Below are 12043 nucleotides of genomic sequence, written 5' to 3' on the forward strand. Positions count from 1 at the left end.
GCAAAAGCAGTAGTGCAGCGTTTTTTTTTTTTTTCTTTTCTTAAGATCTCGCAGCTGCTTGGAGGTATGTCCATCGTTTTAAGACGACAGAAAACTAGCGTCAGCGGTGCGTCAGTGGGAAGTCGCCATTGGAGCCATAAGCCAGCAATTACGACATGCGAAACACTCGCACACCACGCAGCTGTACGATAATGCTCGTGCGTGGGCCCGCGTAGCTGAGTCGGTAGATCGTTAGGTTTTCAACCGAAGGGTCCTGGGTTCAAGTCCCTGTCTGGGCGAAAATTAGTACACTTTCGTAACGGCTAATGGAAACCCTAGAGCAAAGAGTGAGGCCACGCCGTTTTCTGCCACCAGATTGCTTCTAAAGATGGCGGTTTGACTTGTCGGGAGTCGCTTCCGCCACCGGCAGTCGTGGCCGAGTGGTTAAGGCGTCTGACTTGAAATCAGATTCCCTCTGGGAGCGTAGGTTCGAGTCCTGCCGACTGCGAAAATTTTCTCGCTCTCAAAAGGCGGACGTTGAGCTGCATCCTAGCAGTTGCGTCACTACTAAACACGTGGGTCACCAGCAATGTGCAGTGTTATTTGATCGAGGGCGCAGCGTTACAGTCGCGCCCAGAAGCCGCAGCTCATCTCCTCGTCTCACAGCCGTCCACCAGGTGTTAGTACAAGTGTCGCCTCACTGGGCAGTGCAGATGTGTCCATTTTAGCTTACAGACGATGACATGTAGCAATTTATGAGCTAACGCAAGTCGAATGTTTTACCGTGTGTATCTGCTAGATACTGCCTCTCATATGGTGGAGAGGCTCACTCCTTCTTGTGTCTCGTTCTCCGCACACGAGTTGCCCCTGGCATCGATATAGCACGGGTTTTCTAGCGTCAGCGTGGCGTCACGTCAAGTCAGCGAATTCAATATCACACGAATCGAGTCGACATGTTTGCTTGTTACGATGACGGAAGCTGAAGAAATGTGTGTGGAACTTCACTGCATCGGCTGCTCGCCCTTCAGCGTCCCTGTGTCTTATCAGACGAAGGTGACTGTGAAATTGGCAGCGAGGCAGAAGTGAACGAACACATGCAAATGGCAACCTTCGACGTCAGCCGAAATAGCTCAGTTGGGAGAGCGTTAGACTGAAGATCTAAAGGTCCCTGGTTCGATCCCGGGTTTCGGCAGGTACTCGTTTTGGTGCGACGCCAATGGAATTACTCTGCATTTGTGATAATGCAACTACCGCTGACAACAAAAATGACTCTCTCCTGTAGCTGTTCTGGTTGTCTATTGCATGCCATAAGAGGAACTTACTAGACAACTAACTCCCTTAGAAGCAAAAGAATTAAAAATATCCTACCGACTGCATTCCTTTTTCTGTGTCAGGTGGTGAAGAACGTCTTCAACGGAACCGTGAAATGAGCGAAAGCGTGGGAAACATTGCATTCGAAATGCTTGTGAATTTTCCAATTGCCCAGTGAGTGTCGACAAAACACGTAAATTCTCTGCTCCAACGTATGAGACGTAACAGCTGGTGCAATTTGTTGTTGCATCGTGTGTCAGCAGTCTTCGATAGTGTGTTACGGGCTTAGCGCGATAAGTTTGTAGACAGCATTTAGGCGACGTTTTATTAGTAACGGCCCCATGCAGCGATTGCACAACAGTAAAGGACATGAGTCAATGTATAGTTGTGCATCGTAGGAGATTTTGCACCCTTGTGTGAGCCCGGATAGCTCAGTCGGTAGAGCATTAGGCTTTTAACCTAAGGGTCCAGGGTTCAAGTCCCTGTTCGGGCGGAAATTTTAATACTTTGGTAACGATTCGTCTGGTAGCGGCGGAAACGCTACGGAAAATAATGCAGCTACGCCGTTTTCTGACACCACAGTGTTTTAAACGGTAGCAGTTGCATGTGTCGGGAGAACACCGCGCTAACGGCAGTCGTGGCCGAGTGGTTAAGGCGTCTGACTCGAAATCAGATTCCCTCTGGGAGCGTAGGTTCGAATCCTACCGGCTGCGTGCGATTTTGCGTAAACAGGAGCAAACGTTTTCGCACACATGTGACATGCGTGGGCGAATGCGGGTGCAACCAGTGACGCCATTCTCAACAAGACGAAAATTTCCGTTTTAAGAATACTGAGTTTTCGCGACGACCGCTGCTTACTGTGCCTATCGGTTCACCTCGCACTGACGCTGGGACTGCAGAAAGCCGTCGCTGAGATGGTGAGTACACAGATGTGCTCGAAAGTGTTGGACAGAGCTAACATTTCATTTTCTTTTTAAGAATCGCAATTTCAATCATTCGAGTGCGGCAAAAGCAGTAGTGCAGCGTTTTTTTTTTCTTTTCTTAAGATCTCGCAGCTGCTTGGAGGTATGTCCATCGTTTTAAGACGACAGAAAACTAGCGTCAGCGGTGCGTCAGTGGGAAGTCGCCATTGGAGCCATAAGCCAGCAATTACGACATGCGAAACACTCGCACACCACGCAGCTGTACGATAATGCTCGTGCGTGGGCCCGCGTAGCTGAGTCGGTAGAGCGTTAGGTTTTCAACCGAAGGGTCCTGGGTTCAAGTCCCTGTCTGGGCGAAAATTAGTACACTTTCGTAACGGCTAATGGAAACCCTAGAGCAAAGAGTGAGGCCACGCCGTTTTCTGCCACCAGATTGCTTCTAAAGATGGCGGTTTGACTTGTCGGGAGTCGCTTCCGCCACCGGCAGTCGTGGCCGAGTGGTTAAGGCGTCTGACTTGAAATCAGATTCCCTCTGGGAGCGTAGGTTCGAGTCCTGCCGACTGCGAAAATTTTCTCGCTCTCAAAAGGCGGACGTTGAGCTGCATCCTAGCAGTTGCGTCACTACTAAACACGTGGGTCACCAGCAATGTGCAGTGTTATTTGATCGAGGGCGCAGCGTTACAGTCGCGCCCAGAAGCCGCAGCTCATCTCCTCGTCTCACAGCCGTCCACCAGGTGTTAGTACAAGTGTCGCCTCACTGGGCAGTGCAGATGTGTCCATTTTAGCTTACAGACGATGACATGTAGCAATTTATGAGCTAACGCAAGTCGAATGTTTTACCGTGTGTATCTGCTAGATACTGCCTCTCATATGGTGGAGAGGCTCACTCCTTCTTGTGTCTCGTTCTCCGCACACGAGTTGCCCCTGGCATCGATATAGCACGGGTTTTCTAGCGTCAGCGTGGCGTCACGTCAAGTCAGCGAATTCAATATCACACGAATCGAGTCGACATGTTTGCTTGTTACGATGACGGAAGCTGAAGAAATGTGTGTGGAACTTCACTGCATCGGCTGCTCGCCCTTCAGCGTCCCTGTGTCTTATCAGACGAAGGTGACTGTGAAATTGGCAGCGAGGCAGAAGTGAACGAACACATGCAAATGGCAACCTTCGACGTCAGCCGAAATAGCTCAGTTGGGAGAGCGTTAGACTGAAGATCTAAAGGTCCCTGGTTCGATCCCGGGTTTCGGCAGGTACTCGTTTTGGTGCGACGCCAATGGAATTACTCTGCATTTGTGATAATGCAACTACCGCTGACAACAAAAATGACTCTCTCCTGTAGCTGTTCTGGTTGTCTATTGCATGCCATAAGAGGAACTTACTAGACAACTAACTCCCTTAGAAGCAAAAGAATTAAAAATATCCTACCGACTGCATTCCTTTTTCTGTGTCAGGTGGTGAAGAACGTCTTCAACGGAACCGTGAAATGAGCGAAAGCGTGGGAAACATTGCATTCGAAATGCTTGTGAATTTTCCAATTGCCCAGTGAGTGTCGACAAAACACGTAAATTCTCTGCTCCAACGTATGAGACGTAACAGCTGGTGCAATTTGTTGTTGCATCGTGTGTCAGCAGTCTTCGATAGTGTGTTACGGGCTTAGCGCGATAAGTTTGTAGACAGCATTTAGGCGACGTTTTATTAGTAACGGCCCCATGCAGCGATTGCACAACAGTAAAGGACATGAGTCAATGTATAGTTGTGCATCGTAGGAGATTTTGCACCCTTGTGTGAGCCCGGATAGCTCAGTCGGTAGAGCATTAGGCTTTTAACCTAAGGGTCCAGGGTTCAAGTCCCTGTTCGGGCGGAAATTTTAATACTTTGGTAACGATTCGTCTGGTAGCGGCGGAAACGCTACGGAAAATAATGCAGCTACGCCGTTTTCTGACACCACAGTGTTTTAAACGGTAGCAGTTGCATGTGTCGGGAGAACACCGCGCTAACGGCAGTCGTGGCCGAGTGGTTAAGGCGTCTGACTCGAAATCAGATTCCCTCTGGGAGCGTAGGTTCGAATCCTACCGGCTGCGTGCGATTTTGCGTAAACAGGAGCAAACGTTTTCGCACACATGTGACATGCGTGGGCGAATGCGGGTGCAACCAGTGACGCCATTCTCAACAAGACGAAAATTTCCGTTTTAAGAATACTGAGTTTTCGCGACGACCGCTGCTTACTGTGCCTATCGGTTCACCTCGCACTGACGCTGGGACTGCAGAAAGCCGTCGCTGAGATGGTGAGTACACAGATGTGCTCGAAAGTGTTGGACAGAGCTAACATTTCATTTTCTTTTTAAGAATCGCAATTTCAATCATTCGAGTGCGGCAAAAGCAGTAGTGCAGCGTTTTTTTTTTTCTTTTCTTAAGATCTCGCAGCTGCTTGGAGGTATGTCCATCGTTTTAAGACGACAGAAAACTAGCGTCAGCGGTGCGTCAGTGGGAAGTCGGTGAAGTCGTTATTGGAGCCATAAGCCAGCAATTACGACATGCGAAACACTCGCACACCACGCAGCTGTACGATAATGCTCGTGCGTGGGCCCGCGTAGCTGAGTCGGTAGAGCGTTAGGTTTTCAACCGAAGGGTCCTGGGTTCAAGTCCCTGTCTGGGCGAAAATTAGTACACTTTCGTAACGGCTAATGGAAACCCTAGAGCAAAGAGTGAGGCCACGCCGTTTTCTGCCACCAGATTGCTTCTAAAGATGGCGGTTTGACTTGTCGGGAGTCGCTTCCGCCACCGGCAGTCGTGGCCGAGTGGTTAAGGCGTCTGACTTGAAATCAGATTCCCTCTGGGAGCGTAGGTTCGAGTCCTGCCGACTGCGAAAATTTTCTCGCTCTCAAAAGGCGGACGTTGAGCTGCATCCTAGCAGTTGCGTCACTACTAAACACGTGGGTCACCAGCAATGTGCAGTGTTATTTGATCGAGGGCGCAGCGTTACAGTCGCGCCCAGAAGCCGCAGCTCATCTCCTCGTCTCACAGCCGTCCACCAGGTGTTAGTACAAGTGTCGCCTCACTGGGCAGTGCAGATGTGTCCATTTTAGCTTACAGACGATGACATGTAGCAATTTATGAGCTAACGCAAGTCGAATGTTTTACCGTGTGTATCTGCTAGATACTGCCTCTCATATGGTGGAGAGGCTCACTCCTTCTTGTGTCTCGTTCTCCGCACACGAGTTGCCCCTGGCATCGATATAGCACGGGTTTTCTAGCGTCAGCGTGGCGTCACGTCAAGTCAGCGAATTCAATATCACACGAATCGAGTCGACATGTTTGCTTGTTACGATGACGGAAGCTGAAGAAATGTGTGTGGAACTTCACTGCATCGGCTGCTCGCCCTTCAGCGTCCCTGTGTCTTATCAGACGAAGGTGACTGTGAAATTGGCAGCGAGGCAGAAGTGAACGAACACATGCAAATGGCAACCTTCGACGTCAGCCGAAATAGCTCAGTTGGGAGAGCGTTAGACTGAAGATCTAAAGGTCCCTGGTTCGATCCCGGGTTTCGGCAGGTACTCGTTTTGGTGCGACGCCAATGGAATTACTCTGCATTTGTGATAATGCAACTACCGCTGACAACAAAAATGACTCTCTCCTGTAGCTGTTCTGGTTGTCTATTGCATGCCATAAGAGGAACTTACTAGACAACTAACTCCCTTAGAAGCAAAAGAATTAAAAATATCCTACCGACTGCATTCCTTTTTCTGTGTCAGGTGGTGAAGAACGTCTTCAACGGAACCGTGAAATGAGCGAAAGCGTGGGAAACATTGCATTCGAAATGCTTGTGAATTTTCCAATTGCCCAGTGAGTGTCGACAAAACACGTAAATTCTCTGCTCCAACGTATGAGACGTAACAGCTGGTGCAATTTGTTGTTGCATCGTGTGTCAGCAGTCTTCGATAGTGTGTTACGGGCTTAGCGCGATAAGTTTGTAGACAGCATTTAGGCGACGTTTTATTAGTAACGGCCCCATGCAGCGATTGCACAACAGTAAAGGACATGAGTCAATGTATAGTTGTGCATCGTAGGAGATTTTGCACCCTTGTGTGAGCCCGGATAGCTCAGTCGGTAGAGCATTAGGCTTTTAACCTAAGGGTCCAGGGTTCAAGTCCCTGTTCGGGCGGAAATTTTAATACTTTGGTAACGATTCGTCTGGTAGCGGCGGAAACGCTACGGAAAATAATGCAGCTACGCCGTTTTCTGACACCACAGTGTTTTAAACGGTAGCAGTTGCATGTGTCGGGAGAACACCGCGCTAACGGCAGTCGTGGCCGAGTGGTTAAGGCGTCTGACTCGAAATCAGATTCCCTCTGGGAGCGTAGGTTCGAATCCTACCGGCTGCGTGCGATTTTGCGTAAACAGGAGCAAACGTTTTCGCACACATGTGACATGCGTGGGCGAATGCGGGTGCAACCAGTGACGCCATTCTCAACAAGACGAAAATTTCCGTTTTAAGAATACTGAGTTTTCGCGACGACCGCTGCTTACTGTGCCTATCGGTTCACCTCGCACTGACGCTGGGACTGCAGAAAGCCGTCGCTGAGATGGTGAGTACACAGATGTGCTCGAAAGTGTTGGACAGAGCTAACATTTCATTTTCTTTTTAAGAATCGCAATTTCAATCATTCGAGTGCGGCAAAAGCAGTAGTGCAGCGTTTTTTTTTTTTCTTTTCTTAAGATCTCGCAGCTGCTTGGAGGTATGTCCATCGTTTTAAGACGACAGAAAACTAGCGTCAGCGGTGCGTCAGTGGGAAGTCGGTGAAGTCGTTATTGGAGCCATAAGCCAGCAATTACGACATGCGAAACACTCGCACACCACGCAGCTGTACGATAATGCTCGTGCGTGGGCCCGCGTAGCTGAGTCGATAGAGCGTTAGGTTTTCAACCGAAGGGTCCTGGGTTCAAGTCCCTGTCTGGGCGAAAATTAGTACACTTTCGTAACGGCTAATGGAAACCCTAGAGCAAAGAGTGAGGCCACGCCGTTTTCTGCCACCAGATTGCTTCTAAAGATGGCGGTTTGACTTGTCGGGAGTCGCTTCCGCCACCGGCAGTCGTGGCCGAGTGGTTAAGGCGTCTGACTTGAAATCAGATTCCCTCTGGGAGCGTAGGTTCGAGTCCTGCCGACTGCGAAAATTTTCTCGCTCTCAAAAGGCGGACGTTGAGCTGCATCCTAGCAGTTGCGTCACTACTAAACACGTGGGTCACCAGCAATGTGCAGTGTTATTTGATCGAGGGCGCAGCGTTACAGTCGCGCCCAGAAGCCGCAGCTCATCTCCTCGTCTCACAGCCGTCCACCAGGTGTTAGTACAAGTGTCGCCTCACTGGGCAGTGCAGATGTGTCCATTTTAGCTTACAGACGATGACATGTAGCAATTTATGAGCTAACGCAAGTCGAATGTTTTACCGTGTGTATCTGCTAGATACTGCCTCTCATATGGTGGAGAGGCTCACTCCTTCTTGTGTCTCGTTCTCCGCACACGAGTTGCCCCTGGCATCGATATAGCACGGGTTTTCTAGCGTCAGCGTGGCGTCACGTCAAGTCAGCGAATTCAATATCACACGAATCGAGTCGACATGTTTGCTTGTTACGATGACGGAAGCTGAAGAAATGTGTGTGGAACTTCACTGCATCGGCTGCTCGCCCTTCAGCGTCCCTGTGTCTTATCAGACGAAGGTGACCGTGAAATTGGCAGCGAGGCAGAAGTGAACGAACACATGCAAATGGCAACCTTCGACGTCAGCCGAAATAGCTCAGTTGGGAGAGCGTTAGACTGAAGATCTAAAGGTCCCTGGTTCGATCCCGGGTTTCGGCAGGTACTCGTTTTGGTGCGACGCCAATGGAATTACTCTGCATTTGTGATAATGCAACTACCGCTGACAACAAAAATGACTCTCTCCTGTAGCTGTTCTGGTTGTCTATTGCATGCCATAAGAGGAACTTACTAGACAACTAACTCCCTTAGAAGCAAAAGAATTAAAAATATCCTACCGACTGCATTCCTTTTTCTGTGTCAGGTGGTGAAGAACGTCTTCAACGGAACCGTGAAATGAGCGAAAGCGTGGGAAACATTGCATTCGAAATGCTTGTGAATTTTCCAATTGCCCAGTGAGTGTCGACAAAACACGTAAATTCTCTGCTCCAACGTATGAGACGTAACAGCTGGTGCAATTTGTTGTTGCATCGTGTGTCAGCAGTCTTCGATAGTGTGTTACGGGCTTAGCGCGATAAGTTTGTAGACAGCATTTAGGCGACGTTTTATTAGTAACGGCCCCATGCAGCGATTGCACAACAGTAAAGGACATGAGTCAATGTATAGTTGTGCATCGTAGGAGATTTTGCACCCTTGTGTGAGCCCGGATAGCTCAGTCGGTAGAGCATTAGGCTTTTAACCTAAGGGTCCAGGGTTCAAGTCCCTGTTCGGGCGGAAATTTTAATACTTTGGTAACGATTCGTCTGGTAGCGGCGGAAACGCTACGGAAAATAATGCAGCTACGCCGTTTTCTGACACCACAGTGTTTTAAACGGTAGCAGTTGCATGTGTCGGGAGAACACCGCGCTAACGGCAGTCGTGGCCGAGTGGTTAAGGCGTCTGACTCGAAATCAGATTCCCTCTGGGAGCGTAGGTTCGAATCCTACCGGCTGCGTGCGATTTTGCGTAAACAGGAGCAAACGTTTTCGCACACATGTGACATGCGTGGGCGAATGCGGGTGCAACCAGTGACGCCATTCTCAACAAGACGAAAATTTCCGTTTTAAGAATACTGAGTTTTCGCGACGACCGCTGCTTACTGTGCCTATCGGTTCACCTCGCACTGACGCTGGGACTGCAGAAAGCCGTCGCTGAGATGGTGAGTACACAGATGTGCTCGAAAGTGTTGGACAGAGCTAACATTTCATTTTCTTTTTAAGAATCGCAATTTCAATCATTCGAGTGCGGCAAAAGCAGTAGTGCAGCGTTTTTTTTTTTTCTTTTCTTAAGATCTCGCAGCTGCTTGGAGGTATGTCCATCGTTTTAAGACGACAGAAAACTAGCGTCAGCGGTGCGTCAGTGGGAAGTCGCCATTGGAGCCATAAGCCAGCAATTACGACATGCGAAACACTCGCACACCACGCAGCTGTACGATAATGCTCGTGCGTGGGCCCGCGTAGCTGAGTCGGTAGAGCGTTAGGTTTTCAACCGAAGGGTCCTGGGTTCAAGTCCTGTCTGGGCGAAAATTAGTACACTTTCGTAACGGCTAATGGAAACCCTAGAGCAAAGAGTGAGGCCACGCCGTTTTCTGCCACCAGATTGCTTCTAAAGATGGCGGTTTGACTTGTCGGGAGTCGCTTCCGCCACCGGCAGTCGTGGCCGAGTGGTTAAGGCGTCTGACTTGAAATCAGATTCCCTCTGGGAGCGTAGGTTCGAGTCCTGCCGACTGCGAAAATTTTCTCGCTCTCAAAAGGCGGACGTTGAACTGCATCCTAGCAGTTGCGTCACTACTAAACACGTGGGTCACCAGCAATGTGCAGTGTTATTTGATCGAGGGCGCAGCGTTACAGTCGCGCCCAGAAGCCGCAGCTCATCTCCTCGTCTCACAGCCGTCCACCAGGTGTTAGTACAAGTGTCGCCTCACTGGGCAGTGCAGATGTGTCCATTTTAGCTTACAGACGATGACATGTAGCAATTTATGAGCTAACGCAAGTCGAATGTTTTACCGTGTGTATCTGCTAGATACTGCCTCTCATATGGTGGAGAGGCTCACTCCTTCTTGTGTCTCGTTCTCTGCACACGAGTTGCCCCTGGCATCGATATAGCACGGGTTTTCTAGCGTCAGCGTGGCGTCACGTCAAGTCAGCGAATTCAATATCACACGAATCGAGTCGACATGTTTGCTTGTTACGATGACGGAAGCTGAAGAAATGTGTGTGGAACTTCACTGCATCGGCTGCTCGCCCTTCAGCGTCCCTGTGTCTTATCAGACGAAGGTGACTGTGAAATTGGCAGCGAGGCAGAAGTGAACGAACACATGCAAATGGCAACCTTCGACGTCAGCCGAAATAGCTCAGTTGGGAGAGCGTTAGACTGAAGATCTAAAGGTCCCTGGTTCGATCCCGGGTTTCGGCAGGTACTCGTTTTGGTGCGACGCCAATGGAATTACTCTGCATTTGTGATAATGCAACTACCGCTGACAACAAAAATGACTCTCTCCTGTAGCTGTTCTGGTTGTCTATTGCATGCCATAAGAGGAACTTACTAGACAACTAACTCCCTTAGAAGCAAAAGAATTAAAAATATCCTACCGACTGCATTCCTTTTTCTGTGTCAGGTGGTGAAGAACCGTGAAATGAGCGAAAGCGTGGGAAACATTGCATTCGAAATGCTTGTGAATTTTCCAATTGCCCAGTGAGTGTCGACAAAACACGTAAATTCTCTGCTCCAACGTATGAGACGTAACAGCTGGTGCAATTTGTTGTTGCATCGTGTGTCAGCAGTCTTCGATAGTGTGTTACGGGCTTAGCGCGATAAGTTTGTAGACAGCATTTAGGCGACGTTTTATTAGTAACGGCCCCATGCAGCGATTGCACAACAGTAAAGGACATGAGTCAATGTATAGTTGTGCATCGTAGGAGATTTTGCACCCTTGTGTGAGCCCGGATAGCTCAGTCGGTAGAGCATTAGGCTTTTAACCTAAGGGTCCAGGGTTCAAGTCCCTGTTCGGGCGGAAATTTTAATACTTTGGTAACGATTCGTCTGGTAGCGGCGGAAACGCTACGGAAAATAATGCAGCTACGCCGTTTTCTGACACCACAGTGTTTTAAACGGTAGCAGTTGCATGTGTCGGGAGAACACCGCGCTAACGGCAGTCGTGGCCGAGTGGTTAAGGCGTCTGACTCGAAATCAGATTCCCTCTGGGAGCGTAGGTTCGAATCCTACCGGCTGCGTGCGATTTTGCGTAAACAGGAGCAAACGTTTTCGCACACATGTGACATGCGTGGGCGAATGCGGGTGCAACCAGTGACGCCATTCTCAACAAGACGAAAATTTCCGTTTTAAGAATACTGAGTTTTCGCGACGACCGCTGCTTACTGTGCCTATCGGTTCACCTCGCACTGACGCTGGGACTGCAGAAAGCCGTCGCTGAGATGGTGAGTACACAGATGTGCTCGAAAATGTTGGACAGAGCTAACATTTCATTTTCTTTTTAAGAATCGCAATTTCAATCATTCGAGTGCGGCAAAAGCAGTAGTGCAGCGTTTTTTCTTTTTTTTCTTTTCTTAAGATCTCGCAGCTGCTTGGAGGTATGTCCATCGTTTTAAGACGACAGAAAACTAGCTTCAAAAAAAAAAAAAAAAAAAAAAAAGCGTCAGCGGTGCGTCAGTGGGAAGTCGGTGAAGTCGCCATTGGAGCCATAAGCCAGCAATTACGACATGCGAAACACTCGCACACCACGCAGCTGTACGATAATGCTCGTGCGTGGGCCCGCGTAGCTGAGTCGGTAGAGCGTTACCAGGTGTTAGTACAAGTGTCGCCTCACTGGGCAGTGCAGATGTGTCCATTTTAGCTTACAGACGATGACATGTAGCAATTTATGAGCTAACGCAAGTCGAATGTTTTACCGTGTGTATCTGCTAGATACTGCCTCTCATATGGTGGAGAGGCTCACTCCTTCTTGTGTCTCGTTCTCTGCACACGAGTTGCCCCTGGCATCGATATAGCACGTGTTTTCTAGCGTCAGCGTGGCGTCACGTCAAGTCAGCGAATTCAATATCACACGAATCGAGTCGACATGTTTGCTTGTTACGATGACGG

At 49.2% G+C, this 12043-nt stretch overlaps 20 non-coding genes across 20 annotated transcripts; all 20 read left to right on the plus strand.

Moving 5' to 3' along the window:
* The first annotated feature begins 405 nt into the window (after positions 1-405).
* On the plus strand, positions 406-487 carry Trnas-uga (transfer RNA serine (anticodon UGA)). The gene has a single exon. It is a non-coding gene; the product is annotated as a tRNA-Ser (tRNA).
* Positions 488-1098: 611 nt separating this feature from the next.
* On the plus strand, positions 1099-1171 carry Trnaf-gaa (transfer RNA phenylalanine (anticodon GAA)). Its single transcript has one exon. It is a non-coding gene; the product is annotated as a tRNA-Phe (tRNA).
* Positions 1172-1710: 539 nt separating this feature from the next.
* On the plus strand, positions 1711-1783 carry Trnak-uuu (transfer RNA lysine (anticodon UUU)). Its single transcript has one exon. It is a non-coding gene; the product is annotated as a tRNA-Lys (tRNA).
* Positions 1784-1921: 138 nt separating this feature from the next.
* Trnas-cga (transfer RNA serine (anticodon CGA)) lies at positions 1922-2003 on the plus strand. Its single transcript has one exon. It is a non-coding gene; the product is annotated as a tRNA-Ser (tRNA).
* Positions 2004-2696: 693 nt separating this feature from the next.
* Trnas-uga (transfer RNA serine (anticodon UGA)) lies at positions 2697-2778 on the plus strand. The gene has a single exon. It is a non-coding gene; the product is annotated as a tRNA-Ser (tRNA).
* Positions 2779-3389: 611 nt separating this feature from the next.
* Positions 3390-3462, plus strand: Trnaf-gaa (transfer RNA phenylalanine (anticodon GAA)). Its single transcript has one exon. It is a non-coding gene; the product is annotated as a tRNA-Phe (tRNA).
* Positions 3463-4001: 539 nt separating this feature from the next.
* Trnak-uuu (transfer RNA lysine (anticodon UUU)) lies at positions 4002-4074 on the plus strand. The gene has a single exon. It is a non-coding gene; the product is annotated as a tRNA-Lys (tRNA).
* Positions 4075-4212: 138 nt separating this feature from the next.
* Positions 4213-4294, plus strand: Trnas-cga (transfer RNA serine (anticodon CGA)). The gene has a single exon. It is a non-coding gene; the product is annotated as a tRNA-Ser (tRNA).
* Positions 4295-4997: 703 nt separating this feature from the next.
* Positions 4998-5079, plus strand: Trnas-uga (transfer RNA serine (anticodon UGA)). The gene has a single exon. It is a non-coding gene; the product is annotated as a tRNA-Ser (tRNA).
* A 611-nt stretch (positions 5080-5690) lies between these two features.
* On the plus strand, positions 5691-5763 carry Trnaf-gaa (transfer RNA phenylalanine (anticodon GAA)). Its single transcript has one exon. It is a non-coding gene; the product is annotated as a tRNA-Phe (tRNA).
* Positions 5764-6302: 539 nt separating this feature from the next.
* Trnak-uuu (transfer RNA lysine (anticodon UUU)) lies at positions 6303-6375 on the plus strand. Its single transcript has one exon. It is a non-coding gene; the product is annotated as a tRNA-Lys (tRNA).
* A 138-nt stretch (positions 6376-6513) lies between these two features.
* On the plus strand, positions 6514-6595 carry Trnas-cga (transfer RNA serine (anticodon CGA)). Its single transcript has one exon. It is a non-coding gene; the product is annotated as a tRNA-Ser (tRNA).
* Positions 6596-7299: 704 nt separating this feature from the next.
* On the plus strand, positions 7300-7381 carry Trnas-uga (transfer RNA serine (anticodon UGA)). The gene has a single exon. It is a non-coding gene; the product is annotated as a tRNA-Ser (tRNA).
* A 611-nt stretch (positions 7382-7992) lies between these two features.
* Trnaf-gaa (transfer RNA phenylalanine (anticodon GAA)) lies at positions 7993-8065 on the plus strand. Its single transcript has one exon. It is a non-coding gene; the product is annotated as a tRNA-Phe (tRNA).
* A 539-nt stretch (positions 8066-8604) lies between these two features.
* On the plus strand, positions 8605-8677 carry Trnak-uuu (transfer RNA lysine (anticodon UUU)). Its single transcript has one exon. It is a non-coding gene; the product is annotated as a tRNA-Lys (tRNA).
* Positions 8678-8815: 138 nt separating this feature from the next.
* Trnas-cga (transfer RNA serine (anticodon CGA)) lies at positions 8816-8897 on the plus strand. The gene has a single exon. It is a non-coding gene; the product is annotated as a tRNA-Ser (tRNA).
* Positions 8898-9591: 694 nt separating this feature from the next.
* Trnas-uga (transfer RNA serine (anticodon UGA)) lies at positions 9592-9673 on the plus strand. The gene has a single exon. It is a non-coding gene; the product is annotated as a tRNA-Ser (tRNA).
* A 611-nt stretch (positions 9674-10284) lies between these two features.
* On the plus strand, positions 10285-10357 carry Trnaf-gaa (transfer RNA phenylalanine (anticodon GAA)). Its single transcript has one exon. It is a non-coding gene; the product is annotated as a tRNA-Phe (tRNA).
* A 525-nt stretch (positions 10358-10882) lies between these two features.
* Positions 10883-10955, plus strand: Trnak-uuu (transfer RNA lysine (anticodon UUU)). Its single transcript has one exon. It is a non-coding gene; the product is annotated as a tRNA-Lys (tRNA).
* A 138-nt stretch (positions 10956-11093) lies between these two features.
* Trnas-cga (transfer RNA serine (anticodon CGA)) lies at positions 11094-11175 on the plus strand. The gene has a single exon. It is a non-coding gene; the product is annotated as a tRNA-Ser (tRNA).
* The last annotated feature ends 868 nt before the right edge of the window (positions 11176-12043 follow it).

Source organism: Schistocerca cancellata, unplaced genomic scaffold, assembly GCF_023864275.1.
Source record: "Schistocerca cancellata isolate TAMUIC-IGC-003103 unplaced genomic scaffold, iqSchCanc2.1 HiC_scaffold_413, whole genome shotgun sequence".
In the NCBI taxonomy this organism is placed as follows: domain Eukaryota; kingdom Metazoa; phylum Arthropoda; class Insecta; order Orthoptera; family Acrididae; genus Schistocerca; species Schistocerca cancellata.